Here is a 15,062-nt window from a genome sequence, read left to right as displayed (position 1 = left end):
GGCAGAACAGGCCTTGGCTCTGTAAGCGCTGCTCAGCAGTAACTAAAACATCCCTGTGTCACCAACACTGCTTCCAGCACAAATCCAAAACACAGCCCCGTCCCAGCTACTATGGAGAAAATTAACTCTACCCCCAGCGAAAACCAGCACAGTAAGGGCTTTGAAAGCTGATTTAATAATACTTTATTGCATTTAGGGGTGTTTAGAAATCTAATTTCTTTTTATAAAATGCTCTGCAGTTTTAAGATGAAAGCATTGGATATTCTCGGGGAAAGAATATTGAGAAGATTGTCCTTCGGCAGTATTCCATCAGAAGTATCTCAGCTGATGAGCTGGTGGTCATTATCCCCAAGACAAAGTCTGCCTTAGGTCACAGGAGCAGGTACAAGCAGCAGTACATCCTGCCGTAGGCCAACAGATATCCTCCCTTCTTACTTGTCCTACATGGCTCACAGAGCAGTTAAGGTAGGTTCGGTTGGACCCTGTTTCAGTTGATCTCTGCTGGTTGCAGCAGAGCAGGGGTAGGGTGAGTCTTGACTTCCACAAGGACAACTGGTAGGTACTTCCTTTGCTCTGCATAGGAGTGTTGGACCAAGGTTCAAAACAGGGACAGAGAAGATGAGAAATTGGTTTCTCCCCAGCAAGGATTTCTGCTGGGTCAGAAGTAGCTTGGCTTCTCCCTGGAGATCCTGGCTGGCAAGACTGATGTGCCCTGAAATACCCCTTGTCCCCAGAGCTTTGTGCTTGTTGCTTGCCCTTCCCCAGCAGCCTACTGCTGGCAGGCACACATGAAACATCCACATCAGCAATAGTACATAGGCAACTTCACCAGATACCAGAACTAAGCCAGGTCGAATGGGGTTCTGAGCAACCTACTCTAGTGGAAGGTGTCCCCGCCAATGAAGGGGGATTGGAACCAGATGAGCTTTAAGGTCCCTTCCAACCCAAACCATTCTATGGTTCTAATCTGGTGTTTTGGCCTTGGTTGATCTTCTTGGCACACAGAGGAGTAAGCAGGTCATAATCAGAACAGAGTTTGCATTGATGCGGATGCACTGACCATTTATAATCACCCACGTAACAACTTACTTTTCCTGACACATCTGTATGGTGCTTTGCTTATGTAGGCAAATCAGGCACCAGGTGAGGGATCAGGAAGATGCATAGTGGTACCTTCAGATCCAGCAGTAATTTCTATGATATTTCGCAGTTTGGTTTTCATTTGCATGTTTTCCTTTTAGGACAAAAAATCCTCATTATGATTGCTCTCAAGGAAGGCGAAGTGCATTGCTGAACGTGGCTAGTGGCTCCCTCTGTGCTGCTGTGTCTGAGTCATCAGATGGTGTGGACACCCCTGGCCGCCTGAGTTTTGATGTTGTTTGCGGCATGAGAACAAATGTTCCTTCTTGCACATCTTTATTACTGTTTCTCTCTTACATAATCCTTGGAAACAAGCTGTGGCAAATAATCATTCCCTACACATGAAACTGATTTGGGGGAACACAGTGTTTTCTTAGGACTTGATATCCCTGCGTGTGACTGCCTTTGTTCTGGGGTGGGCCTGTTGGCATATACCGGTGTGGGTATACACAGGCTCTGTGCCACTAAAATGTCTCTAGCTTATCTTTTCTCTTTTAAATTGAGTGCACACATGATATATAGAAATCTGCACTGTTGGTTCCATAAAAGTCATTACAGCATTGCCTAAAGGTCCTGCAGGGGTTTGGACTCTACCATGAGGATTTGTAAGTCTTATGGGGAGCAGCTGAGGGAACTGAGGTTGTTCAGCCTGGAGGAAAGGAGGCTTAGGGGAGACCCCTTTGGTTCTACAGCTACCTGAAAGGAGGTGGTAGCAGGTGGGGGTCAGTCTCTTCTCCCAAGTAACAAACAATAGTATGAGAGGAAATGGCCTCAAGTTGCACCAGGAGAGACTTAAACTGAGTCTGAGGAACAACTTCTTCACTGAAAGGGTTGTCAAGCATTGGAATAGGCTGCCCAGGGAAGTGATTGAGTCACCATCCCTAGAGGTATTGAAAAGACCTGTAGATGTGGCACTTAGGGACATGGTTTAGTGGTGGACTTGGCAGTAATAGGTTTACAGTTGGACTCAATGATCTTAAAGGTGTTTTCCAGTCCAAATGATTCTATGATTCTGTGGTCTGCTCTAAGCCAAACTGGTGCCAGTCTGCTTCTAGGCATCCTGAGCACAAGAGGAAAGTCTTGAAGATCTGAAGGTCAATCCCTAAAGTCACTCAAAGAGAGAGTGACTATGCCCAAGAGATGCAAGAGTATTCTAGTAATAAATGTCCCATCACAAAAGGATTAGCTGCATAGGGAATGGCACAGGCGGTGGCGAGAAGGATGCACAGTTCTGGAGGTAGCACGAGTCCTTTCTGCTTCCCCAGACCATTTAAAGATGCTTTGTCTTAGTTTGCACCATAGGTTAGGCTCAGAGGGCAGCTGCCTTCCTCACCCTTTGCAAGAACAAGAGGCCAAAGCAGCCATGAACAGCAGCTCAAGCTTTGGTGCTGTCCACATGAAGCCTCCCAGTCCAACCTGCCTGCTCTGCAGCAGCTTGGGCAGTGGCCAGGCAGAGCTGCTGTTCTCTGCTTTATTCTCTATAATAAATATGCTGTGGCAGTGCACTGCCTGCCTTATCATCTTGTAAGGACGGAATCCCTTGGAGAGATAGTCTCCAGGCTCAGCTGGGATTATGCGAACTTCTCCAGGCAAATGGAGCTAGTTGCAATGCTCAACACATTAGCTTTGACTTTCTAAGTCTCACTTACTTTGAAATAGAGAGAACACAAGCAAGTTCAGGGGAGCAAATTAGCCAAGGGAAGTCTTCTTCTATCTGTCTTAATTAAGCATTAATAAAATCTGTCATTGACTCTCCCCTGCAGTTATCAGTCAGTCAATGGTATATAAATACTTCAGTCAATCATCTTTCCCTTCAGGGTCAGAGAAGGACTCTCCCAGCCGCACCAAAGGCAGTGGGAGCCAGTTCATTGACATCAGTTGGGCTCTGCCTGGTGCTGTCTTGGGTATAAAATGCCTTATGATACGGAGGCAGAGGGCTTAGCCAGCAGTAAATCCACCCCATGTGCTGAGACTGATCAAAAGGTTTTCATGCATCTGGCCATCCACATTCCAAGAGGCATTTGTGCCCAGAAACCAAACAACCATACCTCTGTCTGTGTACATAGACCTTGTACTTGGTTCGTCCTGCTGATGCTCGAGAAGATTGGTATCCCCCCTTGGGGAAATAAGGCTGGTTAGGGGTTAAATGAAGTGTGAACATTTGCCCATAAGAGCCAGAGCAAAGCTTCTGTCATGTCAGTTCTGGCACCAGACTTGCAGATTAGGGAGATGGAGAGAAAGCCAAAGTGAAACATACACAGACCCAGAGACTTCCAAATCAGAGTATTCAGACTGCAGCTCCAGGTCCAAAGGTGGAGATTTCCATGGTGGGTTTCTGTGTGGTATAGACCTGAGCCCCTGTTAAACCAGCTTAGGGGGTCAAAACTGTGTGCAGAAAGAGCTGGGGGACTGTGATAGTGCTTTTCTGTCTGGGCAGCTGCATATTAACAATTAAAAATACATCGGACATTTCTCATTAGGCAGCTCAGCCACATACAGCCAAGTACATAAATAGAGGAAGCCAAATTCTTCAGTGCTGTTTGAAAACAGTGAGTTTTGCACACCATAAGTTGGATGTAAATGAGTTTTTGCACATCCTTGTACCAGTTACATTAAAACATTGTGTGAGCTCAGGAAAAAAATCCACTATTCGGGAGATACCAGCGTGTGTGTTTGCCACATACAGAGTGTTTGCAAAACAGTGGCTGGAACAACAGCTCTGGGTTTGGTTTCAAGAATCAATGACAGCCTAAAGAAGTTCAGCCTCTTTAGTTTCCCACTCTCTGTACTGTGAGATGCAGGAAGGAGCAGCCTGGTCTTAAAACGAGAGCTGAAGCAGACAGGGTTGAAGCCTTTCAAATAGATGCTCACTTCCTAGCCACGGGAGCAAGCACATAAATCAGCCCTGCCTCTGGCTGCCTGTCGCTGCGTCTCACAGCCTCTCTTTGTACCCTATCTCGGGTAGCCCAAGTGCTGTCTATGCTCGGGCTGCATGTGATTCTGCAGGGTCAGCATTCCTGGCAGACAGTGATACTGTATGTGTGATAACAGACCTCCTTTGGTTTGCACAAAAGGAGATTTCACCCAGCAACCCAGCTGTAATTCAGTTCAAAACTGAAGCTAAAAGCTTTTCCATTACTCTAAGCTGTTTGTTTAATTCTCTGTATTAATGTTCTATTAAAAGTCTCTCTCCTTAAATGCCTATTGAAGCAAGCCAGAAGCATGTAAAACTAATGTAATTAGCAATCAAAATAATTCTAAAACCCACTTACTTCCTGAATACGGAAAGAAGTGCAAATTGCGCAGAAGCAAATTTACTTACAGGTACAAAGCTGGTGCAGCACCATTAATGGTAACAGACTGTTAAGACCAGGGATATGGGCTCTTCTTGCTCAAACAGGGTCCACATCAGGAGAATGGCATCAGCTTCTGGCAGTGCTTTTGTCTGGTTTTATTGCTCTTTTCTGTTTGTTTGTGGTTTCTTATTAGAGACTGGTGGTATTCACAGGGCCTAAGACTTTTTACTGTTGTTTTTTAACCAAATCTAGAAGAGTGAAGTACTGGTAAAATCTTTCCTTGATGTTACCCATCCTTCCCACCACATTATTGCCTGCTTTGTACCTGCAGCATCTCCAGGAGATAATTCCTTTCCCCCTTTCCTCCCCATAAAGAACAAATTCCTTCTTGTCAACACTGCAAGCAGCGCTTTTCAGCTCTGGCAGCATCCAGTAGCTAAGCAACAAACAGCATCCCCAAACAAGAAATCAAGGTGTGGGGGAGAAAAAAGCCTGCTGTGCACATTAGAGTGCAATCCAGAGAAAATTGCTGCATCACGGTTACTTTTGCTTCGTGCTAAAAAGGAATCAGGCTGCCACATCTTGAAAACAACCAATGCTCTGAAGTGTAAAGGTGCCTGCTACCTCCTTTTGCATTAGCCATTGGCAGGGTTTTGGTTCTCAATCTAGAACAACTTTCATAGGAGTCATCTGGACACACAGAGCTGAGAACATGGCCTTGATTCCCATCTTCTGCAGGTAGCAGAAATACTCAGGGACTATTGCTCCCAAACACCAACATATTCTACGTAAGAAAAATGTACTTGGTATGCTTACAGTCAGGGGTCTTGCTGGGTGGTGGTTGGAAGAGTTCTTGGTTGGTTTTGGTTTTGGCCCCTGCACTTCATAACTACTCTTCACAGTGCTTGGTTAAAGCCAAGAGACAATGCCAATCTAAGCAGCTGTGTCTTAAACATCCCCTTCCACTCATTTCTTTATCCTCCTTCCCTTTTCTTTTCCTTCTCCCACAAACACTGCCTTGACTGGATAGACTGAAGAACAATTCCCTTTTAATAGGCAAGTGACTTTTAGCTGGTGCTGGAGTTATGGCCTAACGTGTGTTTCATTACACAAGTCATATTAACCTTTCCAGATATTGTACGTTTTATTTTTAACACATTTATTAATGATAAAACAAAGTCCATCATGTTAACACCTAATGGACAGAATCCCTTGCGTAACTGACTGGATTGACAGCTCAGCAAGGCTGCTATAACAAGCAAATAATAAATGTATAACTGAGCTGTTTCTGATTCTCAAATCAGGCTCCTTTGACTTATTCTGGAGAAGATATTCATAATATTATTAGTTGAGCTTGGTGCAAGGCTGTGTAAGAGGAGAATTAGAGCTGAACAGTCTTCTGTGGTGTTATATTTAGAACTTTGCTAGGAGTACATTATTGACTATAATCAATAAACAGGATGGCCAATACATCAGGAACATTTAAAGAGGATGCTCTGGATCAACAAATAGAGTTCACAAGGATTACTTGTCCAGTTGTGAACCTGAGTGTGACAACAAAAATCCTTGCTAAGAAACATGCTTGGGATGGAGTTCAGTCAACAGAGCACATTAAATACCAATACTCAGAAAGTGAAATACCCAGAGAGGGACAATACAAACGTTGTTTAGAAATTGCATCTAATGCAAGCGTGCAGAGAGCAGCGAGCACCTGACAGCCACCAGCTGAATGCGGCATGCTTCTGCTGCCGAGTGCTATTCCCTTTGGCACGTTTGTGGGGAGGGGAGAGGCAATCCAGAAGATATAAAGCAGGGAGCAAGGGTCGATCTAGATATCTGTCCTACTCCTGCATGAATTTAGAGGCAGCAAATTCCCATTCCTTCAATTGCTAGGGGCATCTCCACAGTCTCTCAGCAGGGACATCCATCCCAACACAATGACTGCATTCTTAAACCAACAGAGGAAATGTGACCCTTTGGGCACAATGAGGTGATAAAAAAGGTGGCAGAAAGCTTTTATTGACAGGAATACACACACTCATACCTTCTAATATACTGATGATGATGATAATCAATGGCCTCATTCAAGAGCCATTAGGGTCATAGGAAAGACAGGCTGGCCTTCAGGGATGGAGGTGATCCACACAGCTGTGTTGCCTGTTGAATCATGTAATTTAACAATAATAACAGACAAATAGCGGACAACCTTACTGTGAGGATCCCACACGACGTGTGAGACCCCTGAGCTGCCCTTCCTTCCCCAGGACAATGTATATTGTGTTTGAAAGGAGTTCAAAGCATTTTGTTGCCTGAAGTGATGGGTGGATGTGACTTCCACTCCTTTTGGAGCTCACACTTGGCACCAGCCAGTTCAGCAGTGCTGACTTATGCCAGCTTTTTGTCTGGCTTCTATGTAGGAAACTCTTCAGAAGGAGCTAACGTCACTTTTGTCATCTTTACATAAGGTTTTTCCCCAGCTCTGGGAAGCTGCCATTCCTGAATTTCCCTGATCCTCACCACAGAAAGAAGCTCATCCCTCACTTTCCAAGGTGCTAAATGGTATCTTAGAGCAGTATTGTGGAAATCATAAATCCTTCCATCATCAGACCATTTGAAAGGCCATCTGGGGATGGGCTAAGCAGTGTGGATGGCTCTGCCAACCTGATGTTCTCCATGGCTTGAGCCAAACCACATTGCCTATGCCTAGACCTGGCCATTGCACTCTCATGGTGTTCTCCTGAGATTTTGGTGCCAGCATTTTGCAACTCCAAAGGTCAAGGGAACTGCTTGGACTTAAAAAGGAGAGGTTTAATGCAGAAAATCAGTGCAATGATAAAATACATAGAAAGAATGGCTGTTACTTCACTTGTACAGCGGTGTATTTGCTTACTTACACTCTTCTGTGTTACGTGAAGCTGCCTTTCCTGTTCATGCATGTACTGAGCCCTTTGATTTGTACGACACTGTGATTTCATTCCTTTGCCCTTGGAAGCTTTTCCTTGATTGTTCTCTGCAGCTTAGCAACCTGAAACCACCTGTATAACGTGAGTCTCTTTCAGGCATATAATTCTCTCCGCAATCCTTTTGCTCATTTTTAACTCATAATGTGTGGGGTTTTTAAGTTTAAGCACTGACCACTCCTTTGGACTGCTTTGAAATTGGCTCTGCTTTAGATTTACACTGGACTTGATATATGTCAGGGGGTTAATAATGGAAGGCTGTGCTATGTATAGTTTTCCATAGAGGTTCACTGAAGTCAGATGGATCAGAAAGCTGGGGTGAGACCTGCATCACTTACAGCAGGTTACATCTCTGGGCTGAGATGTTCCTCTCAGGAAGGAAGAGTTGCCCTCGTGTGGTCCCAGTTTCTCCCAGTGACCACAGAGGATCCTGGCTTGTGCACCTAACTCCAAGACAGCTAAACTAGGGAGAACGGATCCCACTGCAAGCAGAATGGCTAAGTTTAAGCAAGATATTCAGTTGTGGGTGTTCTGTCGGGCACTGTTGCCTTCAGTGCTGAAACACCTTGTTTTGTGCCCTCATCATGCCCTCAGCAGCAGAAACAAAGTGGAGAGAGGTTTAAGCCAACAGGCTCCAACCTGCAGGTGCAAAATGATGAATTATGTATTTCTTGGACCTTCACAGGGCAGGGATGGCACCACCAGGCATCATGCATAAAGCTAAGGTGGAAAAGAGGGAGACTTCCCACAGAGGGCAAGAAAGGTTCTGCACATGAGCAAACTCCAGCCACTTGTGCTTGGAAAATCTGTGCTGCTTCGAAACTTCTCCCCCTTCTCAGCCTGTTTAGCCACCAGCCACTGAAAATGGGCTTCTCTGGGGGGAATGCTGGGCTGTGAGGACCTGACCTCATTGCTGGCGCACATCAGGCTGAGCCTGGCAAGGCTCTCTGGAGCTTTCTGTGAGCTATACAGCCATTCCCCTGGCTTTTCCTTAAGCAAGAATAAGAGCAGAACTGGCCTCTAATAGCGCTTGGTGCAGCTGTATGTGCTGCTCACCGCCTAGACTGCCCTGGCTCTCAAGAGCTGCTGTGGGCAGGGTGACGTGTGGAGGCATTGTGCCAAGAACAAGGCAATTTTACTCTCCGATCCTGCCTTGCTGACCATTTCTCTTTCTTATAAGGAGCATGTGCATGGGGCAGAAGGGGAAGTGATGATGCTGATCTGGCTGGGAGAGCTGCTGCTTCTCCTTTCACCATGGCAACGAGGATGAATTTGTATGCAATGGGGATGGGAAGGTTTGTAGGATTTTACTGGGCAGGGTGAAGACTTTTTATTGTGGAAAGTCTTTGGTCAAGGGAAGCAGAAGAGGAAAACACCTTTTTGGTTGATCCCTGCAATTCCTTGCTTGGCAAAAGCAGGATTGTGTTTCCCTCAGCTGGTGCAGGGTCCTGTCAGTGCTCAAATAATAACTCAGACTCAGTAGCTGCCCCTGTGAGCCAGGGGAAATCCTTTCCTTCCTCTGAATTTGCTGTCTCTGGGTCTTTTGAAGGAGCACACACATGCATAGGACCAGGGTGGTCAGACCCTATTTACTGCCCAGTGGGGTTTTCACCTAGTTTCCAGTCTATTCATTCTCCTCATCTTACAATCTTCCACTCTCCCCTTCTCGTTTCCCTTCATTATCTGGAAAGCTGTCCTCTAACCTGGCCCCATGCACTGCTGGAGCAAAGTTTGCCATCTGGAATAGCTGCCAGGGCTGTGTGGTGGCCCAGGACACCCCACCCAAGAACCTTCACATTGAAGGAGAGAGGGAGGTTGCTCCCAGCACCTCTGGACTGGGATAACTGGGAAGCCTGGCCTTGGAGAGCCACAAGTGGGGTCTGCATGGTGGCAGCAGGTGAGTTCATAGCTGAGAACGACTGCTTTGGCTTTACTTTCAGTACTAAAAAATGGGGTACCCATGGGAGGGAGAATTAAAAGCAACAGAACAAATGCTCTGTGGTGATCATCCCACTGGACTGTTGCAAAAACAAGACACTGATGCCAGAACCACCCCATAGCTGTCCTTCAAACACTGGTGGCATCACCTGAGAGCATCGCAGCCAAAGCTGGAGCGCTGCTCCCAGCAGGTTTGTGCCAGACCAGCAATCCCAGGTGAGTTTAAAGTGCAATAAATCACAGCTTCTTCTTCAAAGTATCTTCTCCCCCTTCCCTTTTGCTTCCCTGGATTGCATCCGGCACGGTTCCGCAGCACTGGCAGAGTATCCAGCTGCAAAGACTTACTAGCACAAACACCTTCCACTATTAAAGATGCTTCATTGACTGGGACAGGACTCTGCTCTGGGGAGAACACTGCCAAGCGGTTAGACATGTTGTTCTACAGAAAATGAGAGCTAAAAAATGAAGCAGTTTGGGTTTTTACCATTCAGCTGTAATGTCTGCTTTACACTATTTTTCCTTTGGAGCTGGATAGAAATCGACTCTCTCCCTGATCTGCAGCCATTCTTTTGTGTTGGCAGCAGCTCTAATTATCCACCAATTAACCTTAATTAAACCAATTCCTGTGTAACTGCACATGCAGACAATGCACTGAACAAATGGCCTGACAAATATTGTCACTTAAAAGGCATAAAACCACATCGAATCCTTAATTGGAAAGTCAGATTGTAAATTGCTGCAGATTTGTAGCTCTTTGTTCTTAAATGATTGAATGGGAGTAGTGGCCAAACACCCCGAATGCTCCCAAAGCCTTGGCTGAATTCATTTGCTCAGGCTGTTGAGGCCCAAATATGTTATTTGCACAGGAAAAGGGAGAGATGGAGCATCCTTAGTTGTAGCAGCTGGTTCTAGATGGTATCAGGATGTGATCCCAGGTAGAGAGCCACCAAGTTCCCCTCCTTAGAGCCTGGATTACGTGGTAATACCCACTGACCTCTGCCTGGCTGCTTGTCCACAAGGCGCTGCTTAAAGCTGGGACTGTCCCTTGTGTCATGCAATGGAGCTGTGGCTATGTTGGAAATGGGATGCAGTTTGCCCCCTGTAAGCAGCAACAGCCAACAGATGGTGCTCGTACATACAGTTACAACAGGTTTAGTCCGCAAATGCCGTGCAAGTGTTCAAGATGCAATGGGGTTTTGGGGAAGCTGCTGCAAACAGCAAGGTTTTACCTCGATTTTCCTGAGCAGAACTAGATCCTGAGTGCTGGTCTGTGGACAGAATCCTTGCCAAAGGGGTTGCATGCTTCCAGTTTAGCCCTTTGTCAAAGTTTGGTATAGGGGAAATAAGTTGGACTGGGAAAGGGTCTATTGTTAACTATGGTTAAGTGAACACAAAAAGACTGCAAAGCCCCAAGACTGGTTTTAAGCAGCAAGGAAAAAAGAAGTCATAAACTAGTACTGAATTCAGAACTTTGCTTCCCTGCTGCTCATAAAATGTGCTTAGTTGGGAAACAAAAAAAACCCCTTCAAATCCTTTAATATGTATTGACTTTCTGGTGGTTCAGTTATACGCTACTGAAATGCTTTCAGTAGTTAATCAAACAGGCTCTAGGCATAGCAGTTTGTGGTAAAATATTCTGCCTTGTGAATACTGCAAATAAAAGCAAAGCTAATTAAGCATGTAAATCATGCCCATATAAATTAGTTACTAACACATTCACTTGGCCACTGGCGCTGATTGCGATGGGAAGGGGGATTTGTACAATCCGTGTGCCTCTGCAGAGAGCCTGCTGCAAGGACCTGCTTGGGAAAGGAAGATAGAAGCAGAGTGGTGGGATGATGGTGGTGTATTGCAGTCAGACACAGCCCCGTTGATGAGGAGCTGAAGGTGGCAGCGGATGCTAGAGAGTCAAGTTGTGGATGGCGACAAAGATAAACCAGGCGCTGTGCTCTGAGAGCAGAGCTAGGGACGAATGGCCTGATGTGAAGAAGAGAGAAAGAGGAATAAAAAACCTTCTCCAAATGAGGAAGCAGAAAATGTGTTTTGGCATCTGGGCAGGTGTGTGAAAGCCCAGGAAAAATATAGATAAGGGGTAATAGGTTCAAACTGAAACAAGGGAAATTCAGGTTAGATATAAGGAAGTTCTTTACTTTGAGGGTTGGTGAGGTACTGGAACAGACTGCCCAGAGAAGTGAATGCTCCATCCGTGGCAGTGTTCAAGGCCAGGTTGGATGGAGTCTTGGGTGACGTGGTTTTATGTGAGGCATCCCTGCCCATGGCATTGGGGTGGAATTGGATGATCTTAAGGTCCTTCCCAACCCAATCCATTCTATGATTCTCCCCCAAAAGCACCTTCACTGGCTACAGCATTGACTCATCCTCCTGCTTGGAGCTGCATCAGTGCATAATCACAAACAGGAGTATCCACAGGATGAAGGAGAGAGAGGCTTGTAATCAAATGGTTGGTCCATTCCCCTGGCTGGCTCTAGTCTGTGCTGCCTGGACACTTCATTTGTCGTTTTACATTATCCTGGCAGGGGATGAAAAGTAATGGTCTTTACTAGGACATTGATGTGAACATTGGGGACAAACTGTGTGCTACGGCTGCAAGTCTAAAACGAGTTTTGTCTCTTGTCTGCCGTCAGTGATGTATTTTCCTATGACAAACTGTTGAGTACTAATGGACTGTCTGGTAGCAGTGGAAGGAGTAGCACTGTAATTTCGAGTAGCTGGGGGCAAATCCACTTACACTAAAACTAAATAGCCAACAGGACCTAGCTCACAGATTTTTCCCAACTCAAGCTCAAAAGGCACAAGGAAGATGCTCCCTGGAAGCTTATTTCAGCCACAGATCCTGATGGTGAGGATCCAGCTAAAGTGACAAGATCCATGCATCTGGTTGGGATTCAAATGGAGTCAACCTAATTGCAAATCAAGTTGTCAGGCAAGTCCCCCAGTATCTCTTTCCCTCCCACAGCACAGTCTCAGCACTGTCATTACTGCAGGCGGTTCTACCATTTGCATCTCCTGCTGCAGTCATTACAGGAGTAGCAGACGTGCCAGCCCAATGTGTCACCCTCACCCTGCGCCTCTTGATGTCCCGAAGAGAATTCCTGGTGCCTTCAGCAGATGAGCAGAGAAAAGCAGCCTGGGGAAGATAATGGCACTGACTATGGGCTGTTGGGTGGTGTGTCCCAGGCCAGGGATCTGCAATCCACAATTACAAGCTGGAGGAAAACCCTGGGGAGCAAATGTACCCACTATTCAGAGTGGGAGTGATGGTCCCCTGGCTATGCCGAGACCTGAAATTCTCCCATTCTGCAACAGATATTTTGGGTCACCTTGAGGAAAACACTTAATCTCCCTGTGTGTCCCAAGCGAAAGATAGAAATAGCAGCACTGCTTTTCTTCCAGCAGAGCAAGTGCATTAAAGATTGCAAGGTGATGGGAGTCCTGAAACTGCCTCCGTGGAAGAGATACATGTGAATACATTTGTTGTGCATTACTCACTCGGCCCTGAGTTTTAATCTTCTCCTCCTCTCCATCATTGTAATCTAAATTTCTTTGAGCTCAGTCTCAGTTTAATCCCTGCCTCGTTTGAGTGATTTCTCCAATTTCTCCGTTAGCAAATGGCAAGGCGTATGTAGCTCTCTTCTCTAAGTCTGCCACAGAAGAGCTAACGCTCCCTTTGCAGGGAGTACCAGCAGTTCATTTGGGAGCTTGCAAACTCCTCTGTATAATTTCTCTTCTGTTTTTCCACTCCAATGACTCGTGTTTCACAGTCTTTTCCAGACCTGCTGAACCATCTCATGTCTGGGGAGTTGGAAGTCTACTTTGCATCAAAGCAGCAGCATCCTGCCCTTCCTCTCCCGTCCCATGGGATGTGTTGGTTTGGGCAGAGATGCATGGGGCAGGCAGAGGTGGTATGTTGCCGAGGTGCAGCTGGCAAGCACGGAAAGCAGCAGGACTAAGCCCTGGGGCCCTGTGTTGCACGCGGAAAGCTGTGCTGCTTTCCACTCCAATAGCCCTTCAGCAGGGATGAGCGCTCAGGATGCTCCCGGGGGCAGCAAGACTACATCTTATTTGTGGGGGTTTGTTACTGCTGTTGGGGCCGGAGCAGAGGTTCTGCTTTGCTAAAGGTGATTTTCTTTTACATACCCTGTGTATCACTCTGCAGAAGTCAGCGTTCCTGCACGGGAGGTGCCGCGTTTGGATGTTACTGGTTTGTTAACTTCCAGCCTTCTCAACTGTTTTTCCAGCAGGATTATTTGTTACTCTGTTAGCAAACAGGTGCTCCCTTCCACAGGCAGAAATGTGCAGGAGGCATATAATTCCTGATTTATTAGCTTGGTTCACATGATGTTATCAAGAATTGATTGTAATGCTTAGTGGCATTAGCAGTACCTTCCTATCATAACAATGGTATTTACTGTCAGGAATGCTATTTGTGCAGCAGTTGTGTTACACCACGAATAATTGTATTACTTACATCCAATTTGTATCATTACACATAACACAACTGTGCCTGCTGCATAGTATCATACTTTATTAATGCCCAAGGCAGAACAGCAGCGCATAAATACCCTCCTTGGCGCTTTTAATTTGAAATTATATTCTACTAATTATTAAAATGTAGATCAAAAATGACATATCCCAACTATTAAAAATATAGAGAGAAAAGGCTCTGCTGTATTAACAGGGAAAGAACACCAATTAAAGTTCATTGCTCTGAAAATGATCGCTCTATAAAGTTAAGGAGATGCTGCCAAGTTTGGTAAACCCCAGAAATGACAAATCTTCTTTTCCTGCATTTCTCTACAATTCTGTGTGTCCTTGTCACGATAAAATGCTTAAGTGAGATTTAGAAAGCAATGAAAATTCAGTTATTTATATGTAGCTCTACAATACAAGGACACCACAATAGTGGCCTTAAGGGGCCAGTACTCTGCTGTTAGTTTGACCCTGACAGTGTCCCCTGGACAGGCTGTGAATGATGCTGCGAAGAAGGGACAGTCCATGTTAGAGTAACTTGGCCCTCCAAGAGGGTCCTGGACTCCCAGAAACCCCACACAATCCCTTCCATCCTACAGCTCGGGGGTGCTGCTGAGCTGTTCAGTAAGCTTCTGCCTTTGGGAGCAACTGCTGCATGGCTATAGCTGAAATTCCCTTTAGGGCTTCTCTAGCTATTTAGGGCCTCTTATAAAGGCTGTTTAGAAAAGGACCTATGTAGCCAATCTCCATGTGTGACAATACCTAAAGGGGACCTAGAAGAAGTCTACAGAGGGACTTTTTACAAGGGCATGTAGCGATAGGACAAGGGAGGATGGATTTTAACTGACAGAGGGGATATTTAGATTAGACATTAGGAAGAAATTCTTTACTATGAGACACTATCCTCGTGAAAATACATCTACGAAGTGCCAGATTAAAAATGAACTTGTTTTGGAAGCATTTAAGGGCACATTATGTCACCTGTGCCATGCTGTGGGAAGGAAGAGATTTCAAAGAGGCTGTTTGTGAAATAAGGAACCAAGAGCTTAGGTCAGTTTTCATCCCAGCTCATGGTGAGGAACTCCTCTTTGTGTCAGTGGATACTGAATAGCGTCCAGGTGAATGTGGATAATGAAGTCTAACCCGAAGCCAAGGGCTGAGGGTCAAGTCCACTCAGTCTTGTAGAACTGCTGTATCTGGAAGGTTTGGGGTACTTTAGAGGGGAGCGAGGTGGATT

This window comes from Lathamus discolor, chromosome 5 (assembly GCF_037157495.1).
Source record: "Lathamus discolor isolate bLatDis1 chromosome 5, bLatDis1.hap1, whole genome shotgun sequence".
NCBI lineage: Eukaryota > Metazoa > Chordata > Aves > Psittaciformes > Psittacidae > Lathamus > Lathamus discolor.
The sequence above is the reverse complement of the archived record's forward strand: the minus strand, read 5'-3'. Positions refer to the sequence as shown.